The 22,106-nt window shown below is 45.4% G+C and overlaps 1 protein-coding gene across 1 annotated transcript in view; it reads left to right on the forward strand.

Moving 5' to 3' along the window:
- The window catches only part of kdm6b (lysine demethylase 6B), a 155,786-nt gene that overhangs the window by 43,126 nt on the left and 90,554 nt on the right, over positions 1-22,106 (forward strand). Inside the window, exon 3 of the mRNA XM_062983866.1 lies at positions 512-618. The gene's annotated coding sequence lies outside the window, so the exon portion shown is untranslated. The remainder of the gene's footprint in view (positions 1-511; positions 619-22,106) is intronic.

Consider the following 22,106-nt stretch of genomic DNA (forward strand, 5'->3'; position numbering starts at 1 on the left):
ATAAATGCCCCGGGTGCAATGTTGCAATTAGAAAACTTAAAGGGGGCCTAAGATCTCTTTCTTCCTTTCTCCCATCTCAAACCAGAAATAATTGTTGCTGGAGGTAAAAAGGTAAAGCAGCTAGAAGATCACACAGGGAGAGAAAGTATAATCCGACTTGATTGTGGATCACTCACACTGCAAAAAGCAGCCACATAGGTGCTATAGGAACTAATTGAGCCGGGGATTCGGAGAGTTAAGTCTAGTAATGTAGTGTGTTCTGTATTCAAAGATGTGCTAATATGTGTTGTTGTAAGCTTTCATGGCTGGAAGCACAGATATATAAACCCCACTTGCCTAGTTTCCAACAGACCTCACAACCTCTGAGGATGCCTGCCATAGATGTGGGTGAAACGTCAGGAGAGAATGCTTCTGGACCATGGCCAGACAGCCCGGAAAACTCAGAGCAAAGCAATGAGCTAATATGTCGGGCTTCTTTGCCTGTAGTAACCAAACCAATTTTATTTTTCAGGGCAATGCTGTTTCGGGTCTGGTTACCTGCCTTTCTGTCTCTGTTTTGCAACTGCTAAGATCCTCGTTCGGCGAAATGGCGATTCTCCCCACTTTTCCTGGATCATGGTTAGTACATGTGTTTATCTTTATTTATCTCCGTTAGCTTTGATTTAGGCCCCTTCTACAGATTATCAAAACAGATAATCCACATTATATGTTGTCAAAGGTTTTCATAGCCGGAATCACTGGGTTGCTGTGAGTTTTCCTGACTGTAGCATTTCATGAACCCAACCTGGACACAGCATGTGATTTGAGAACATGGAAATGCTGGACCACTCTCACAACCACCACGTCAGGCTACACAAGGAAGCCATTGAAATCCACAAGAAGCATGTGGACAATTTCAACAGAAAGGAGGAAACCGTGAAAATGAACACAATCTGGCTACCAGTATTAAAATGTTTCCGGGCTGTATGGCCATGATTCAGAAGCATTCTCTCCTGTTGTTTTTCCCACATCTATGGCAGACATCCTCAGAGGTTGTGAGGATGCCTGCCATAGATGTGGGTGAAATGTCAGGAGAGAATACTTCTGGAACATGGCCATACAGCCCGGAAAACATACAACAACCCTGTGATCCCGGCCATGAAAACCTTCGACAACACATTGTGAGGTCTCTTGGAAACTAGGCAAGTGGGGTTTATATATCTGTGGAATGATGTCCAGGGTGGGAGAAGGAACTCTTCTCTGTTTGAGGCAGGTGTGAATGTTGCAGTTGGCCAGCTTGATTAGCGTTGAATGGCCTTGCAAATTCAAAGCCTGACTGCTTCTTGCCTGAGGGAATCATTTGTTGGGAGCTGTTAGCTGGCCCTGATTGTTTCTTGTCTGGAATTACCCTGTTTTCTGAATGTTGTTCTTTATTTACTGTCCTGGTTTTAGAGTTTTTTAAATACTGGAAGCCAGATTGTGTTCATTTTCATGGTTTCCTCCTTTGTGTTGAAATTGTCCACATGCTTGTGGATTTCAATGGCTTCTCTGTGTAGTCTGACATCATAGTTGTTGGAATTGTCCAGCATTTTTGTATTCTCAAATAATATGCTGTATCCAGGTTGATTCATCAAGTGCTCTGCTATGATTGACTTCTCTGCTTGAGATAGTCTTCAGTGCCTTTTGTGTTCCTTCATTTGTGTCTGTGCAATGCTGCGTTTGGTGGTCCCTGTGTAGACTTGTCCACAGCTGCATGGTATACAGTAGGCTCCTGCAGAGAAGCCATTGAAATCCACAACAAGCATGTGGACAATTTCAACAGAAAGGAGGAAACCATGAAAATGAACACGATCTGGCTGCCAGTATTAAAAAAACTCTAAAATCAGGACATGAAATAAATAGTAACAGCTGGAAGACAGAGGAATTCCAGACAAGAAACAATCAGGGCCAGCTACATTATCTTCTTTGAACTGGATTACATGAGTCTACACTGCCATGGAGCCTCTGGTGGCACAGTGGGTTAAACCGCTGAGCTGCTGAACATTGCTGACCTGAAAGTTGGCAGTTTGAATCTGGGGAGTGGGGTGAGCTCCCAATGTCAGCCTCAGCTTCTGCCAACCTAGCAGTTCGAAAACATGCAAATGTGAGTAGATCAATAGATACTGCTCTGGCGGGAAGGTAACGGCACTCCATGCAGTCATGCCTATGGCCACATGACCTTGGAGGTGTCTACGGACAACGCTGGCTCTTTGGCTTAGAAATGGAGATGAGCACCAACCCACAGGGTCGGACAAGACTAGACTTAATTTCCAGGTGAAAACCTTTACCTTTACCGTACACTGCCATGTAATCCATTTCAAATCAGATAATCTGGAAGGTATATGGCAGGATAGAAGAGGCTGTAGGACAACCTTATGAATGAGAGCTGTCCAAAAACCTTTGTTATTAACCGTCCCACTCAGGTCTTGCAAACCCAACGAAGCTGCAACTTCCTTGACAAAATCGGTAATATTGTCTTCACCTTTCCTATACTTTCACCACATTTTATTGGAACCCCAGTGGTGTAGTGGGTTAAAGCCTTGTGACTTGAAGGTTGGGTTGCTGACCTGAAGGCTGCCAGGTTCGAATCCCACCTGGGGAGAGCACGGATGAGCTCCCTCTATCAGCTCCAGCTCCATGTGGGGACATGAAAAAAGCCTTCCACAAGGATAATAAAAACATCAAAACATCCGGGCGTCCCCTGGGCAGTGTCCTTGCAGACGGCCAATTTTCTCACTCCAGATGGGATTTGCAGTTTCTCAAGTCACTCCTGACATGGAAAAAAAAACACTGACATTTTATTGTCCCTGCCCTTCCAGTGTTTTGGGGAAAAAAAGATTCCCACATTCTTGGAAATGCGACAGTGCCTTTTCTTTTTTTTACTCCTCCACATCCTTGCACACTTTTAATATCAATTTTACAGAAAAGGAAGGCTGGGCCCTGGATGGGAAATCCTGCAGCAGCCTCAGTCCTTGCCAGCCGAGTTTCCTCGTTTTCTCACACTCCCCCACATATGCCTCAAATCCATGAAATGCTTTGAAGTGTTTGGGGATGGGGTAGGGATTGCATTGGGGGAGTAAGAAGATGTTCACGAGAGGTTGGCAGGCTGGAAAACCTGGGCTCCTGGGTTGGAAGCGAAGCCTCCCCATTGGATGCCTGGGTGGTCCCATGCCTGCCATTGGCTGCCTGAAGAAATCAGCCATTGCAAACGTGAGGGCTGCCAGGGGGTCTGTGGAGGAGTGGCTGGCGGAGGAGAAAAAAGGGGGGGGGGAGAGTGGGGAGAACATCAGCCCAACGACAGCAGCACAGCTGTGGATGGATGTTGGAGTGGGTGGGACCCATGGCTCACGTGACAAACTCGTACACACTTTCATGTTCCTAGTGGCACATGGCTTGCATGCGTCGGAGTCACTGCTGTGGGTTTTAACCTAGGAGACAACTTGGCATCTCTGGCATCTCTCGCCTGTGGACCCTTCTCTTTCACCTCCATCCTTGAAAAGCTGTGCATTAGCATTTCGAAAGGACATCTTAAGTTAGGGGGCATTTTTTAATTTTTGGGAAAGCGGATGAGGATGGCTACATTTTGGGTGGATGTCGGAATAGTCCAGACTTAGACGCATGAGTCCTGAGTTCCCCCCAGAAGAGAGATCCGTGGCAGGCAGCCGTGGCTGTGACTCACCGAGGAAGTGTTGTTGAGGCTGCTTCCTTCCCACCGCCACCCACCTTCTCTCTTCCGATATGCACACCCCCCCCCCACACACACACACACTCCCCACCGTATCCCCACCTTGTGTTGTCTTCGCAAGCAGCTTATATAACGTCTGCTGTTCGCTTGTCCTGGCCTGAACTCTCTCTTTCTCTGTCTCGCTGAAATCAGCAAGGAAGACAATTGCAGGGAGGGAGAGGGGGGGGACGGCAGTGTTGTGGCAGCTTTGCGGGTGGATGGATTGTGTTAAGAGATGGCAAGAGAGAGAGAGGGGGAGGGAGGGGAGACACAAACCAGTGGGAAGCGGCAGAAGTGGGTATGTGGGTCACCATTCCAGTGCCCTGCCCGGGAACTGTCAGCAACCCCGGGCGGGATTAGAAGGACGCCCGGATGAGAAGGGCGCTTGGGTGTGCGGGTGTGTGTCCACATATCTTCTGTCCTTGAGCAGGTTGCAGATTCCCATCTTTTTTCCACGTCTGCCTTTGTCTTGTCTGCTCAGTGCGCACAAATTTGAAGCCAGGGAAAAGAGACATTTCTTGACAAACCCAAATAAAATCAAATCACGTAAACTGGAGGAAAGTCATCCATGTGGGTCGCTTCTTTGCCCTGCCAGAGAGAAACAGGTTTTGAGAAGACAGATCGGGAATGCATTGGGTTTGACCAGATGTAAGGGAGCATGGCAGAAGTGTCCAAAAACCGCAGGAGTTGCATTGACCTGATGGCATCTGTGTTGAGGAAAGAAAAAAAGGGAGGGAGATTGAAGAAAGATCCTGCCTGCCTGCCTGCCTTCCTTCCTTCCATTCTTCTACCTTGCCTTGCCTTGTGCCTTGCCTCCTGCCTTTCCTTCCTTTGCCTTGCTTTGTGTCTTGCCTTCCCTTTCCTTGCCTTGTTTCTTGCCTTGTGTGCCTTGCCTTGCCTTGCACCTTTCCTTTCGTTGCCTTGTGTCTTGCCTTGCGCCTTGCCTTGCACCTTTCCATTCATTCTCTTGCCTTGCCTTGCACCTTGCCTTAAACCTTGCCTTGTGCCTTTCCTTCCCTTGCCTTGCTTTGCGCCTTGCCTTTCCTTGCCTTGCCTTGCATCTTGCCTTGCCTTGTTCCTTCCCTTGTCTTGTGCCTTTCCATTCCTTCTCTCACCTTGCCTTGTGCCTTGCCTTCTCTTGTGTTGCTTTGTGCCTCTTTCCCTTTCCTTGCCTTCCCTTCCCTTATGCCTTCTCTTACCTTGTGCCATGCCTTGCACATAGCCTTGCCTTGTGCCTTCCCTTCCCTTGCCTTGCCTTGCACTTTTCCTTTTCTTTTGCCTTTCCTTGCCTTCCCTTCCCTTGCCCTTTGCCTTGCACCTGGCCTTGCCTTCTCTTGCCTTGCGCCATGCCTTGCACATTTCCTTGCCTTGTGCCTTCCCTTCCCTTGCCTTCCCTTGCCTTGCACTTTTCCTTTTCTTTTGCCTTTCCTTGCCTTCCCTTCCCTTGCCCTTTGCCTTGCACCTGGCCTTGCCTTCTCTTGCCTTGCGCCATGCCTTGCACATTTCCTTGCCTTGTGCCTTCCCTTCCCTTGCCTTCCCTTGCCTTGCACTTTTCCTTTTCTTGTGCCTTCCCTTTCCTTGTGTCTTGCCTTTTGCCTTCCCTTTCGACTTGCCTTGCACCTTGCCTTGCCTTGCCTTGCCCTTTGCCATGCCTTGTGCCTTGCCTTGCCTTCGCTCACCTTCCCTTCCTTCCCGTGTCCCCAGTGCATCTGCATTTGTGCCTTGTGGCCAGAGATGGGGTGAAAGGTCGCCGGAGACTCTGCTCCCTCTGCGCGTGCCCTCTGGCAGTTGCTGGGTAACACAGGATCAGCCCCCTCCCCACGTCCTCCTCTCTCCATTCAAGCTCAGGCTATAAATATTCCCTCAGCCCCCCCCCCCCCCCATCCTGGGACCTGTCTTGCTTGCTGTGGGGAGTGGCCAGGGTGGGTGTGGGTGTGGGGGGGAGGGTGGAACTGCAAATCTTCATCCGGTTTTGCAAGAGAGGGAGGCAGGGCCTGCCTCTCACACATGTGCAAGACACACACACAGACACCCTGACTCGACAATGTCCTGACTCACCCAAGTCAAACTCTGTGCCTTGCAGAGAACATGGAATCTCCTTTCACTCACTGGGCGTCCCTGCCCTTCCTCTCTTGCGCTCCTCCTCCTCCTTCTCTTGTTTCTGTCTCTGGAGCCCAGTCTTCCTCCCAGTTCTCAACCAAGTCATTTCCCTTCGCTCCCATTCCCTAAATGCGGAGTGGGCCAGTCTCAAAGGCTTGGTCCTACTGGTTTTTGGGTGGAAAAGTGCCTTTGGAAGGGGCAGCAGTGTGGGAGAAAGGATCTGGAAAAAAGTGTGCACACACTCTTGCACTCTCAAGATAATACACACAGGCACACTGTCTCTGGTGACTGATAAGCGCACTCAACTGCCCTGAGGAACTCCTTCCTTTTTGCTTGCTTGTGTACATTCCACTTCCTGGACTGGCCGCATTCTCAGGAAGAGCCTTGCGTTTCTTGGCCTTGGGAGCAGAGATGGGTGGAAAGGTTACTTGCTTGCTAGGACTATAATTCCCAGAATGCTGCCCTTTGCCAGCATGGCTGCTGGTGGTGAGGTGGTCCTGGTATCTGTAATCCACCCATTGAACCAGTGGGGATTCTGGAAGTTGTATCCCAGAATAAATGTAATGGTGGCTTCTTCTCCACCGCTTGTGATCCTGGAAAATTGTTCGCATTTGTGCAGGGTTGATCCGAACCTCACAACCTCTGAGGATGCCTGCCATAGATGTGGGCGAAACGTCAGGAGAGAATGCTTCTGGAACATGGTCATATAGTCCGGAAAACATACAACAACCCTGTGACCCAAGACAGTTTGCAGCCTGAGGCAGAGTAGCTGACCATGCTCCCTCTTTACGCCTCCTCTCTTGCTCACTTACGTTGAGATACATGAGCGCATTAAGGCCACCAAGTCACAAAGGTTGACAAAGGTTGAATGCTTTTCACTCCCTTGAGGAAGGGGAAAATCCTTGCACACCAAACTGAACCATTTGTGGTCCTACAAATGGAAGAAAAGCCTTGACCAAAGTCCCGTGTCTATTTGTCCACACGTACCTCTGGGACGTACATCGGGAACGCACAAAATTTATTTGTTTACATTCAAATCCTGACTTCCTTCCAGCATGGGATTCAAAGGAACTTATGTTTGGGTTGCTGTGAGTTTCCCTGGCTGTCTGGCCATGTTCCAGAAGCATTCTCTCTTGACGTTTCACCCAAAGAAGAACGCCATGATGTGTCTTAACGCAAGCTGTGTCTGCTTCCTTAACCCCGTTCTTGAAACCCAGGCTCTTCTGAAGGGAAGAAAGGAAAGGGTCCCAGGAATGAAAAGGGGAGCCTCGTAAGTTCCCATTGCCACCAATGGGCCAGATCTAGCCGTATTTTTTGGGTGAGTACCGAAAAAGGTTATCCGACTACCCACCTGTTTTTGGGAGGCGTGCGAAAACGGATATGTTGATCTACCAGAATCTGGCCAGCAGAAACAAATCGAGATTCAGCCGAAATGCACAATTACATTGCAATAGCAACTATAGCTGATATAGTGGAAGTGACCTGAAAAGTCATCTCAAAACTGCAGCTATGAATTGCCAGTATACTAGTCCTCAAATACAGAATGAAATAATAGAAATTTGTGGTGACAAGGTAGTCCAAAAATTGTTGAAAGATGCAATGCATCACAGTGTTTCTTTGTTTTTGTCAGATGAAATTTGGGTATGAGTACCTCAGAGCAGTTATCACTCTCAGTAAGGTACGTTGATGTTGAAGCTGCAGGAATAAAAGAAGACCAGCACACGCCGCGCAAAAAGGCTGTCGCATGCGGCTTGCATGGGGTTTCCCTGTGAGTCCTGTCTGTCGGGCCAATCGGAATAGAAGAACGCTGTGATGTGCCTTGTGCAAGCTGTGGTCTGCTTTCTTTACCTGTTGCTGAAACCCAGGTTCTCTTGAAAGGTAGAAAGGAAAGGGCCCCAGAAATGGAAAGGGGAGCCTTGTAAGTTCCTCATTGCCGCCAATGGGCCGGATCTAGTCGTATTTTTCGACTGCGGACCAAAAAAGGCTATCCCGTTTTCAGGAGGTGCGTGAAAACGAATACAGGGGTCTACCGAAATCCAAACAGCAGAATAATAGAATCATAGAATCCTAGAATAGTTGAGTTAGAAGAGACCTCATGGGCCATCTAGTCCAACCCCCGCTAAGAAACAGGAAATCACAGAAAGAGGTTGAGGTTCAGAAGAACTGCACAAGACTAGTTAAAAGCATTACAATGCATTTCAAAATATACAAATATTCAAACAGTGTTAAGCATTGCTAGTATTCAAATCTCCCCTGTCCTCGCATAACATGCCTGTGATGGTGGTAATGCCAAGGGAAAGCCTCTTTGGCTTTATAGGTCACAGCCAGGCTTTGACTTGCGCCGTGAAACAGATCGGTCGCCGGTGGGGGTTACACGATTTAGAGAACTAAACCACGGCTTTTTGAACATTTCTGGTGTCTTTCTAGCTGCATGTATCTTTCCTTGTTTTTCTTTTCGATCTTATAAGTTGTCTTGAATCCTAACTTTGGAGGAAAAGGTGAGATAGAGACAAAATAATATTTCTTTATTTACCCCGTACATACTCGAGTATAAGCCGATACGAATATAAACCGAGGCACCTAATTTTACCATGAAAAAACTGGGAAAACATTGACTCCAGTATAAACCGAGGGTGGTAAATTTCAGAAATAAAAATAGATACCAATAAATTACATTAATTGAGGCATTCGTAGGTTAAATGTTTTTGAAGATTTACATCAAGCTCAGATTTAAGATAAGACTGTCCAGCTCTGATCAAATCATGATTCTCATCTTTTTCAATGTAAATGTGCTTATGTATCCTTTTAATAATAATAGAGTAAAATAATACATGTAATAATAATAAATACAGGAAAATAATACATGTAATAATAAATAGAGTAAAATAATAAATGCAATAATAATAAGACCAGTGTGAAATAACAAATGTATTATTAATAATAATAAAAATAGAGTAAAATAAATGTAATAGTAGCAACAATAATAAATGTAATAATACCAATAATAATAGAGAAAAATAATAAATGTACCATATATTCTCGAGTATAAGCTGACCCAAATATAAGCCAACCAGGACCCTCACCCGAGAATAAGCCGAGGGGGACTTTTTCAGTCTTAAAAAAAAGGACTGAAAAACTTGGCTTATACTCGAGTATATACAGTATTTACAGTATTTATATTCCGCCTTTCTCACCCCGAAGGGGACTCAGGGCGGATCACAATGCACATATACATGGCAAGCATTCAATGCCATTAGACATACGACATACAGTAGAGTTTCACTTATCCAACATAAACGGGCCGGCAGAACATTGGATAAGCAAATATGTTGGATAATAAGGAGGGATTAAGGAAAAGCCTATTAAACATCAAATTAGGTAATGATTTTACAAATTAAGCACAAAACATCATGTTATACAAATGATTTGACAGAAAAAGTAGTTCAGTACGCAGTAATGCTATGTAGTAATTGTTGTATTTATGAATTTAGCACCAAAATTTCACGATGTATTGAAAACACTGACTACAAAAATGCATTGGGTAATCCAGAACGTTGGATAAGCGAGTGTTGGATAAGTGAGACTCTACTGTATATAGACACAGGGCCAATTTAACCATTTCTGAGCTGGTCATTGACCGTAATAAAAGTTTACTTATTTACACTTAGAGAGGCAATTTAACATTTTCCATCTTCCGGCTTCATGACGGTATGCTCAATTCCGGCCACAGGGGGGAGCTGCCGCTTTGTTTTCCACTTGTGACACCGACTCCTTGATGCAGTACTTCCTCATTCCTTTCTGCACGCTGCTGGAAGGTTTTTTTACGGTGTCGTAAATTAGTGAAATTAGCCTCCTCGCATAAAGCGGTACCTAAATTTCCTACTCGACAGATGCGACCGTCTTTCGAGCTGCTTAGGTGAACAGTTAATGGTCGGGAGCTCACTCCGACCCGGGCTGGTTTCGAACTCAGTGACCTCTCGGTCTGTAGTGATTTATTGCAGCTGGCTACTAACACAGTGGAACACATGAGGATAAGACAGGTATGGGCAATTTTTGGCTCTCCCTCCCAGGTGTTTTGGACTGCAACTCCCAGCATTCCTAACAGCCTCAGGCCCTTTCCTTTTCCCCCTCGGCCGCTTAAGCGGCCGAGGGGGAAAAGGAAGGGGCCTGAGGCTGTTAGGAATGGTGGGAGTTGCAGTCCAAAACACTTGGACGGCCAAAGTAATAGAGGGTCACAGATGAGGCCATAGTCCCTGCCAACCACGTTAAGTCTTGGTTCACTGCCCAGGCTATTTTGAGTCTCAGTCTTGTTCTGTACTGTACATCAAGGCACATACGTATATATATATATATATATATTTGAGCCTGCTTCTTAAGGAGTTGAGATGAGGACAAGCATCACTGCTGTTGCATTTATAGTCGTCAAAGCTGCGAAATGACCTTTATTTTAGGTGAGCGCATCCTCAGATGGGCACCTTAGTTATATGGGCTGGGAGAGTAGGTGTAGCCGAAGATTTACGCCGCGGAGACGTTGGCAGTACGTGGGTGGGGAACTCGAACCCAACTCCCCTGGTTCCTCGGTGTCTCTCGCACTCGGCTCCCCTCCCTCCCGCCGCCCTTGCCAGCCCTGATTCGGAACGGGGCGGGGGAGCCAAGAGAGGAGAGCCATCTGTCTCCCCATCTGTGTTTTGAGCAGGGTGAAATCCGGCTTTGCGGGATATTTGGTGGTATGGGAGATTGCACTGGATTCTCTTCTCCGGGTTCCAGGACAGAAGGGATTTCTCTGCTGCAGTACAGAGCAATTTTTTTTGGTCTTTCTCTGTAAGGAGATTTAGTGTGTGTTTGTGTATGTGTATATGTGAAAAACACCGTATTTCTTTTGGATTACAACTCCCAGAATCCTTCTGAATAGGACATTAATGCAACGAGCCACGCAGCCACCGGTTGCTATGGGTTTGTTAAGACCACAAAGAGAGGTTTTTGGACTTCATAATCATTGGGTCAGAATGGAATTTGGCGGCACGGTGTGTTAATTAATTAATTAATTAATTCGCAACATTTATACCCCTCCCTTCTCACCCAAGGGGAACTCAGGGCGGCTTACAAAAATTGGCAAAATTTAATGCCCAAAAATGCAATCATAAAAACAGAACAATACATACAGAGCCATTAATAACATTGTTAGAACACATTATAAAAACCTTAAAAATGTATATACAGTAGAGTCTCACTTATCCAACACTCACATCCAACGTTCTGGATTATCCAACGCATTTTTGTAGTCAATGTTTTCAATACAGCATGATATTTTGGTGCTAAATTTGTAACTACAGTAATTACTACATAACATTACTGCGTATTGAACTACTTTTTTCTGTCAAATTTGTTGTATAACATGATGTTTTGGTGCTTAATTTGTAAAATCATAACCTAATTTGATGTTTAATAGGCTTTTCCTTAATCCCTCCTCATTATCCAAGATATTTGCTTATCCAAGCTTCTGCTGCCCCGTTTAGCTTGGATAAGTGAGACTCTACTGTAATAAAACAGAAGTTAAAACAAAGGTTTATACAACATTAATAATATCAAACCAAATATTATACCTCCTATTTATTTATTTATTATTTATTTGTTTATTAGCAACATTTATATCCCACCCTTCTCACCCCGAAGGTTATATGTACATACAATGTATTATATTATTTGTATAGCAGAATATAAGCATTATATATTACTATATTATACTATAACACTATATTGCAATATTATTAGTAATATTACATGTCATATATAATATACAATTATAATAGTGTATTATTATTATATTGTATTACATTATAATATTATCGATATTATATGTATATCTATATATATAAAAGAGTGATGGCATCACAGCGACCCACAAAACAACAAAACTACAGGCCCCCCAACCTCGAAATTTGACAACACAACCCATCATCCACGCCTCTAGGTTGATACAACAAAAAGAAAAGAAAAATAAAGCCCTAATTAGAGAGAGAGGAATAATTGCTTTCATCCAATTGCTGCCAGTTAGAAGGCTAAGCTCTGCCCACTTGGTCTCCTAGCAACCCAATAAAAATAATAAAAAACACTAAAATAATTAAAAACACTAAAAAAATTAATACAATAAAATACTATAATAACAGAAAATAACTAAAAATAATACAAGAAAATAATAAAATATAATAAATAAAAAAATAACTTACAATAAAATTAATTTAAAAAAATACAAATAACGTCAAATAAAAATTACACAACAATTTTTAACCAATACCACCACCACTTTGCCACAGCAACGCGTGGCCGGGCACAGCTAGTACAATATATTATATTATTTGTATAGCACAATATAAGCATTATATATTACTATATTATACTATAACACTATATTGCAATATTATTAGTAATATTACATGTCATATATAATATACAATTATAATAGTGTATTATTATTATATTGTATTACATTATAATATTATCGATATTATATGTATATACAATATATTATTAGCATAGCACAACATAAGCATTATATATTACTACAGTAGAGTCTCACTTATCCAACATAAACGGGCCGGCAGAACATTGGATAGGTGTTGGACAACCTGAATACCATTGAAAAGCCTTGCAGCTTCAAAGCCAGGCTGCTTCCTAACCAGAGGGATCCCAACCACCAGACTACGCCACAGCAACGCATGGCCGGGCACAGCTAGTAATAATAATAATTATTATTATTATTAAGACCACTAAGAGAGGATTTTTGACTTCATAATGATTGGGTCAGAATGGAATTTGGTGGCACAGTGCGTTAATTAATTAATTAATTAATTTACAACATTTATACCCCGCCATTCTCACCCAAGGGGACTCAGGGCGGCTTACAAAAATTGGCAACATTTATTTATTTATTGATTTACAGCATTTATATTCCGCCTTTCTCACCCCGAAGGGGACTCAGGATGGATCACATTACACATATAGGCAAACATTCAATGCCTTTTAACATAGAACAAAGACAAGACAAACATAGGCTCCGAGTGGGCCTCGAACTCATGACCTCCTGGTCAGAGTGATTCATTGCAGCTGGTTGTAGCTGGCTTGCTCTCCAGCCTGTGCCACAGCCCGGCGCAAAATGCCCAAAAATGCAATCATAAAAACAGAACAATACATACAGAGCCATTAATAACATTGTTAAAACACATTATAAAAACCTTAAAAACGTATATATAATTAATTCCGTTCGTCCAAGTTCCTCATGCTTCATCCTTAAATCAGGCCATGTTAAAGTGCTGAGCTGCTGAACTTGCGGACCAAAAGGTCCCAGGTTCAAATCCCGAGAGCGGAATGAGCGCCCGCTGTTAGCCCCAGCTCCTGCCAACCTAGCAGTTCAAAAACATGCAAATGCGAGTAGATCAATAGGTACCGCTCCGGCGGAAAGGTAACGGCACTCCAGGCAGTCATGCTGGCCACATGACCTTGGAGGTGTCTACGGACAACGCCGGCTCTTCGGCTTAGAAATGGAGATGAGCACCAACCCCCAGAGTCAGACATGAAAACCTTTACCTTACCTAATATAGGTTAGTTTTGTGGTTTGGGAATCCAATGAGCTTTCCTTGCTAGGAAGGTGAATCCCTGGCTATCTTGGGTCCTGTTCCGAAGATAAAGCAAGGCCTTTCTTAACTGAACAGTTTTTTTTCTCGTGTCAGGAGCGACTTGAGAAACTGCAAGTCGCTTCTGGTGTGAGAGAATTGGCCGTCTGCAAGGACGTTGCCCAGGGGACATTGCCAGGATGTTTTGATTTTTGTGCCATCCTTGCGGAAGGCTTTTCTCATTGTGTTGTCGAAGGCTTTCATGGCCGGGATCACAGGGTTGTTGTGTGTTTTCCAGACTGTATGGCCATGTTCCAGAAGTATTCTCTCCTGACATTTCACCCACATCTGTGGCAGGCATCCTCAGAGGATACCATACCAGAAAACACAAAACAACCCAGCTTCTCTCGTGTCCCCGCATGAGGAGCTGGAGCTGATAGAGGGAGCTCATCCGCGTTCTCCCCAGGTTGGATTCGAACCTGGCAGCCTTCCAGTCAGCAACCCAACCTTCAAGTCACAAGGCTTAAATGAATAGTAGCACACCTAGTTGTGGCAAAGTGGGGTGTTGTGGCTTGAGTGTTTGACTAGGACTCTGGGATGATAAGGTTCTAGTCTGTGCATGGGCAAACCCAATCTTCTGTATGCCCAGGAAGGAGTTTCTCATCTGAAATCAACCACTGATTGAGGTTCTGGGTTTTGGCCTGCCACTTTTGGACACTGGCTTGCTGAGGTGTTCCTGCGAGTATCTCTGTAGATCTTACAAAGCTGTTTCTTGATTGAAGGCATTGGCATGCTGGCTGATATCCGAACAGGGAATGGGCTGGAGATGTCAATGCCTTGGTCCTTTCATTACTGGCTGCTACTTCCCGATGGATGTCAGGTGGTACAATACCAGCTAAACAGTATAATTTCTTCAGCAGTATTGGGCGTAGACATCCTGTGGTAATGTGGCATGTCTCATTAAGAGCCACATCCATTGCTTTAATGTGGTGGGATGTATTCCACACTGGGCATGTGTATTCAGCAGCAGAGTAGCCAAGCATAAGGACTTCTTCACTGTGGATGTCTTCACTGTGTCTGGTTGTGATCCCCAGATTGTGCCAGTCGGCTTCTGTATGATATTATTTCTAGCACCCACTTTTTGCTTGATAGTCAAGCAGTGCTTCTTGTAAGTCAGAGCACAGTCCATAGTAACTCTATAGTAACTCTGTAGTAACTCCATAGTAACTCTGTAGTAAGTCCATAGTAACTCTATAGTAACTCTGTAGTAAGTCCATAGTAACTCTGTAGTAAGTCCATAGTAACTCCCAGGTCCCTGGTTGGTGTGCTGCAATGTTCCAGTGGGATTCCTTCCCAGGTCATCCTCAGAGCTTGAGATGCATGTCTGTTCTTAAGATGAAAAGCACACATCTCTATTTTAGATGGATTAGGAATCAGCTGTAATAGGCAGTAAGAGCACCTAAAGCTTCAGAGAGCTTCTGTCCAACCAAAAATTTCAAAGCTCCCTGCTTGAGCGGTGATGGCATGATCGTCAGCATAGGTGAAATTCTTTATCAGTCCCTTCTGATAATTTCAGAGAAAGGAAGCAACAAATCTCACTGGAATAAATTTTACCAAGAAAGCACTAAGAGGGGGTTAGTATTTTGGATAGGACCAGCATTGAGCCATTGAAACCTACTATGTGACTCCGGGCAAGTTGTCTTCTTTCAGCCTTAGAGAAAGGCCATGACGAGCCTCCTCTGATTAATTCATTCTGGCCAAGAAAACCCTCGGAGAAGCTTACTGTAAGTCGGAGTTGACTCGAAAGCACATGATGATTATTACAGCCAGGCCCAGGTTACAGCGTTTCCATTGTATTCTGGATCCTTTGCTTCATTCTTGTAGACCAGGCCTGGGCCAACATGGGCCATGAGGCCTCTGAGGATGCCTGCCATAGATGTGGGCAAAACGTCAGGAGAGAATACTTCTGGAACATGGCCATGCAGCCCGGAAAACATACAACAACCCTGTGATCCCAGCCATGAAAGCCTTCGACAACATAATAGTAACTATCTCGTGTCTTTCTCCCTAAACCACTCACCCAGGCACCCACCCATTGCCTCTCCTCCTCCTCTTCCTCCCCGGAAATGTCTGCCGTTGCCAAAATAACTGGCAGGGATCCATGATTGTTGTGGTCCAGATGGCGGAATTAGTACGTGGCCGTGGGATTGCTTGTCCTTTTATTTATTTATTTAAACTTATATGCCGCCACTCCCCTAGGGCTCGGGGCGGCTTACAAAGAAAGGCTAAAATCGAACAATTTAAAAACATCTTTAAAATATCTTTAAAAGAAAAAAAGACATCTTAAAAACACTCCCCCAGGGCTCAGAGTGGCTTACAAAAACAAGCTAAAATCTAAGCAATTTGGAAACAGCAATAACCTCTTGCACATGCGGCTCACAATCACACCCAGACACCTTGAATCCGTTCTCCAATCCAACCACCTATCTTTTTTATTTCCGGTAAATTTTTATTAATAGTAAATTTAAAAATAAAAAGAAAAAATACATGGAAAGTGGGAGAACAATATGTGTGGAGAGAAAGAAAGACAACCACCTGTCTTGTTCAGCAAACATTACACAACCCCAAGCCATTTTCCCTGCACTTGGTTCGGCTTTTCCCCCTTTCCGTGATGTCCGCAGCCTCCTCTTTTTCCCTGCCGTCCACCTCCCTCCTCCCTAGAAAAAGCTTCGCTCTCACAGTGCCTTCTCCTCCTCCATCTGAACCCCATACACCTCACTCTCGCCGCTTTAGCTGAATTTGTCTCCCTGCTTGCACTCGGCTTTCCCCCCTTCCATGATGACTGCAGCCTCCTCTTTTTCCCTGCCGTCCACCTCCCTCCTCCCTAGAAAAAGCTTCGCTCTCACAGTGCCTTCTCCTCCTCCATCTGAACCCCATACACCTCACTCTCGCCGCTTTAGCTGAATTTGTCTCCCTGCTTGCACTCGGCTTTCCCCCCTTCCATGATGACTGCAGCCTCCTCTTTTTCCCTGCCGTCCACCTCCCTCCTCCCTAGAAAAAGCTTCGCTCTCACAGTGCCTTCTCCTCCTCCATCTGAACCCCATACACCTCACTCTCGCCGCTTTAGCTGAATTTGTCTCCCTGCTTGCACTCGGCTTTCCCCCCTTCCATGATGACTGCAGCCTCCTCTTTTTCCCTGCCGTCCACCTCCCTCCTCCCTAGAAAAAGCTTCGCTCGCACAGTGCCTTCTCCTCTTCCATCTGAATCCCATACGCCTCAGTCTCGCCTCTTTAGCCGCTTGTGTCTCCCTGATGCACCTGTCTGCACACCCCATCCTTGGTAGACCTTCCTTTCCTTTCCTCAAAACAACCCCCTCCCCAAACCGCCCACCCGGCCCAAGAGCAGCCAGGCGCATTGCTGTCCCCGTCTGCATCTCTCTCCTGGTTTCCTTCCTTCCTGCCTGGCCTGCTTGTGCATGTGTGTGCGCCTGGGAGAGGAGCGCCAGAGCCATTCCTTCTCCAGCAGTGGGCTCTCTCTCCTTCCTTCCTTCCTTCCCCGGCGCATGAGAGCATGTGAGTGAGCTGGGAACATGGAAGTCAGCCTGGCTTTTTTTTTTTGAAGCCGGAAAGGGAGGGAGAGGAGGAGGGGGAAGAGGAGGAGGGGGAGGAGGTATGTCTGGGCTTGGGGAAGGGGGGGCTGGGAGGGGGTTGGGCACAGAACACAACCCTCATTTCTTTGTTTGAGTAGAGACTGAAGGGGGGGGGGGCCAAGCGAGCTAAGGCAAGCCAGCCAGCCAGCCATCGAGTGTGGACTGTGGAAGGGACTTAGTGGAGAAAAGCTCACAACGCCGCCGAATCCTGTGGATTTATCTTAGTTGGCACTAAAGTCCGCTTCCCCCAAAAAAGCAGCAAGATTGGCCATATTTTTTTTTCTCTCTCCAAATTTTCATATTTTGGTGCCCTTTGGATTTTTTTCCTTCCTTCTTTTTTTTTTTTCTTCATCGTCTTTTCCTTGTTGGGGTTTTATTTTATTTTTTTGGTGTGGAAAATTTACAATTTTTTCGCCTCTTTCTCTTTTTCTCCCTCAAATTCTTCCCTCCGAGAGACCCTGAGGAGCAGAGGGAGCCCTCTTCCCCATTGCCCCCTAATCTTAGCAGTTCCCTTTTCCGCAGGTAACGTTGTGGCTTCGGCTCGGCACCCCGTTTCCCCCCAAATCCTTCTTTCTCTCCTTTCTCCACCCGCCCCCCCCCCTTTTGCTGTCTGTCTGGTTCCCCTCCTTTTTGTATTTCTTGGAACAGTTTGGGGGATTCTCTGCCTTTGACGTGTGTGTATATATATGTGTGTGTGTAAGTGTGGTGTGGTGTTGTGGGGGGGACGGCGGTGGACAAGAGACGACTCCCACCGCCTGTGTGTTGCTGGAGGGGGGAGAGCTGTTGTGTGTGTGTGTGTCTGGAAGGTCTTTCTGGCTGCTTTTCCTGGCTTTGTTATCTGCCGAGGAGGAGAGAGGCGAAGCGGAGGGACGGGGTGGGGGGACCCGGTCTGGCACAGGCCTCTCAGCCTCGCTCTCACCTCGCATGCCACCCCAAAGAGGGACCTTTAAAAAAGGAACAGACGGCGGAGCAGCTGGCGGAGAGATTGGCGAACCGGCCGACATTCTTCTCTTGGCAAAGACAGCCCTACCACCACCTCTGTCGGGATCCGAGCCTTTGGAAGAAGAAGAAAAGAAACCCTCAGAGGTGCACAAACTGGACTTGGTCGACTCATTCCTGTTGTGCCAAAAGGAGCCGGAATCCAACCCCGGGGTCCGGCCTGGCTCCAAACCCACTCCACGACACCACCGTGCCGGGAAAAATGGGTTGGAGCTCGGCGTCACCCTTTAACCACCCGAAAAACCTTGCCGCAGATGGCCATCTCGTCGTCACCACCACATGGGACGTCAAGTCCCGGGCCAGGTCTTGGCTGGGATTGTCCTGGCCGGATCCAGTTTCCACAACCGCTCACTGGAGGTTGCAGAGAAAAGTTCTGGAGTGTGGTTCGAGGCTCCGAACTTGCGTCCCGGACTCTTTGTCTCTCCCTTTTGGATCAGAGGTTACTGGGACGTACTTCCGAACGCCGATTGACAGAATTAGGTTGGAGCCGGTTGCCTCGTCTGTGTCTCATTCCGATCGTGGGCGCAGCAGCAGGATCCGGCTCCCTGGAAGCCGGCGGAAATGTAGAAGCAGGGAAGTTGAAGACCCAAATTCTGGTATAACTGGGAGGAAAAGAAGCCTTGCCATTTATACTGAACCGATTCCTTATGACCTGTACACATTTGGACCAAGTCACAGCCGGATAAAGCTGGGGGTCCAGAGCAAAACTGTAAACCCCTCTCTTTGGGGATCGGCTGCCGCTGTGTCTTTTCTTGCCATTAGGGAGGCAAATGTGGTGGAGTGTGGTCGCTTATGGTCCGGCTCAACTTTTGCACACAGTGTGGTCTGCTGTACCCACAATTGTTCTTCTAACTGAACAGAATCTCTCCAACACACAAATATACACACAGAGACTGCAAAAAGCATTGGAGGGCAAAAATCCAAGACAAACCCAGAGGAACACTGCGATTTTTAGTGTTTGGGGAATGGGGATGTGTTGCATTTAGAATATTTGGTTGGACGTGCATATATTCAGAGGTGTATGCATGCAAATATTGGAGCTTAGTGTGAAGTGGATGGAGGCAAGTTTCTTCCAAACAGTGACTGAGTTTCGGAAGGTCATTGATGGCCAGGAAGGAAGTTGTGTGTCGAAGGGTAGATACACATTTAATGAGGCACCCAATGCTTTTGTCACCAGGACAATGTGGATTTAGGAGCATGTTTTGAAATGGAGGGCATAGTGGGACAATAATGGTTGTACAGGGCATCACTTGTATTTCTCTTGGCAGCTAATGCTGGAGGTGGATCTGATTTGGAAAAGTTGGAGATGTATGAGGAGTGGGTTTGCTATATGCCATTGGTTGTAGATGTTGGTTGAAGGGAAACATAGGGGTGACACTTGTGCACCCCAGTTCCTTAATCTCCCCTTTTTTGCAAGCTGTAAGTGCGGGTGGGAGAGGGAAATCAGGTCTTAGGAGATTGCTAGCAAGGGTTTGAAACAGCATCCAGGGTGAAGTGGAGGATTGTTTTGGGAGTTGAAATGGCAGAGATCTACAGACAATCTGAGGATAAACACAGGACCCCAGAAATTGTTTTTTTGTCTTGCAGCTTGTCTCTATAATACTCAAGAGGGCTTCTGAGTTTAAGCAGAGTGCCTTTTCTGCATTGGTGAATGATCACAACCCCGACTCACACTTGCTGTGTGTGGGGCAGTCGATGTCAAGATGATTTTGATGATTGTGTACATGTACTGTATATACATGTGTGTGTGTGTGTGTATAGAAAAGGCAACAATGGTGGAAGGGAGGAATGGCAACCAGTTTTTCAGAAGTTGCTGGTGGGATAAAGAAAGTTGGGTTGTTGTGGGTTTTCCAGGCTGTCTCGCCATGTTCCAGAAGCATTCTCTCCTGACGTTTCGCCCACATCTATGGCAGGCATCCTCAGAGGTTGGGAAAACTGTTGGAAATGAGGCAAGTGGGGTTTATATATCTGTGGAATGATGTTCAGGGTGGGAGAAAACTTGTCTGAGGCAAGTGAATGTTTCAGTTTCAAAGCCTGTCTGCTTCCCACCTGGGGGAATCCTTTGTTGGGAAGTGTTAGCTGGCCCTGATTGTTTCCTGTCTGGAATTCCCTTGTTTTCTGAATGTTGCTCTTTTATTTACTGTCCTGATTTTAGAGGTTTTTTTTAATATTGGGAGCCAGATTGTGTTCATTTTCATGGTTTCCTCCTTTCTGTTGAAATTGTCCACATGCTTGTGAATTTCAGTGGCTTCTCTGTGTCATCTGACATAGTGGTTATTAGAGTGGTCCAGAATTTCTGTGTTCTCAAATAATATGCTGTGTCCAGGTTGGGTTCATGAAGTGCTACAGCCTGGAAAACTCACAGCAACCCAGTGATTCTGGCCATGAAAGCCTTGGGACAACACATAAAGAGAGTTGCTGCCATTGTCCTTTCCTACAAGGGAACTCTCTTAGAAGGGAACATTGGGACAAAACTTCCTCACTGTAAGGAGAGCTGTTCAGCAGTGGAACTCTCTGCCCTGGAGTGTGGTGGAAGCTCCTTCTTTGGAGGTTTTTAAACAGGGCCTGGATGGCCATCTGTTGGGGGTGTTTTGAATACGATTTTCCTGCTTCTTGGCAGAATGTCCCACAAGGTCTCTTCCGGCTTTAGGATTCTGATTCTATCCTTTTATGTGAATGCAGGTATTCCAAAATAAGAACAAATCCAAAGCATGTTGGATCCCTTACTATTCTTTTTAGAAAAGGAATATTCAACCCATATAGACTTGGAATTGTTTACTCCCAACTAAACTAGACATATTGAATCAATGGTATTTACTTACTTCCTCATCTTGTAACAGTTTATTCTGTGGTTTTACTGTTGCTCTAGGTTTCTATGGTGCTTTCTATTGTCAGATCTTTTCCTCGTACTGTGTGCCTGGCCCTTTAAGAGTGCCCAGGTGAGACGGGGCTAGGGGTGCTCTCCCGAGGGTGGCATTAATGATTTTGGATGATGGTGTACATGTATATATATGTGTATGTATATAGAAAAAGAAACAATGGTGGAAGGGAGAGATGGCAACCAGTTTTTCAGAAGTTTTTCAGAAGATCTATTGTCAAATCCTTTCCTTGTATGGTGTGACTGGCCCTTTAAGTGTGCCCAGGTGAGATGGGGCTAGGTGTGCTCCTATGAGGGTGGCATTAATGATTTTGGATGATTGTGTACATGTATAGTAGAGTCTCACTTATCCAACATAAACTGGCCGGCAGAACGTTGGATAAGCGAATATGTTGGATAATAAGGAGAGATTAAGAAAAAGCCTATTAAACATCAAAATAGGTTATGATTTTATAAATTAAGCACCCAAACATCATGTTATACAACAAATTTGACAGAAAAAGTAGTTCATTACACATTAATGCTGTATAGTAATTACTGTATTTACGAATTTAGCACCAAAATATCACGATATATTGAAAACATTGACTCCAAAAATGCGTTGGATAATCCAGAACGTTGGATAAGCGAGTGTTGGATAAGTGAGACTCTACTGTATGTATATAGAAAAAGAAACAGTGGTGGAAGGGAAAGATGGCAACCAGTTTTTCAGAAGTTCTGTTGTCAGATCTTTTTCCTTGTACTGCGTGCCTGGCCCTTTAAGAGTGCCCAGGTGAGATGGGGCTAGGTGTGCTCCTATGAGGGTGGCATTAATAATTTTGGATGATTGTGTACATGGATATATATGTATATAGAAAAAGAAACAATGATGGAAGGGAGAGGTGGCAACTAGTTTTTCAGAAGTTTTTCAGAAGATCTATTGTCAGATCCTTTCCTTGTACGGTGTGCCTGGCCCTTTAAGAGTGCCCAGGTGAGCCAAGGCTAGGTATTCTCTTATAAGGGTGGCATTAATGATTGTGTACATGTATATATATGTGTGTGTGTATATAGAAAAAGAAACAGTGTTGGAAGGGAGAGATGGCAACCAGTTTTTCAGAAGTCCTATTGTCAGATCCTTTATTCCTACTG

This window comes from Anolis carolinensis, chromosome 6 (assembly GCF_035594765.1).
Source record: "Anolis carolinensis isolate JA03-04 chromosome 6, rAnoCar3.1.pri, whole genome shotgun sequence".
In the NCBI taxonomy this organism is placed as follows: domain Eukaryota; kingdom Metazoa; phylum Chordata; class Lepidosauria; order Squamata; family Dactyloidae; genus Anolis; species Anolis carolinensis.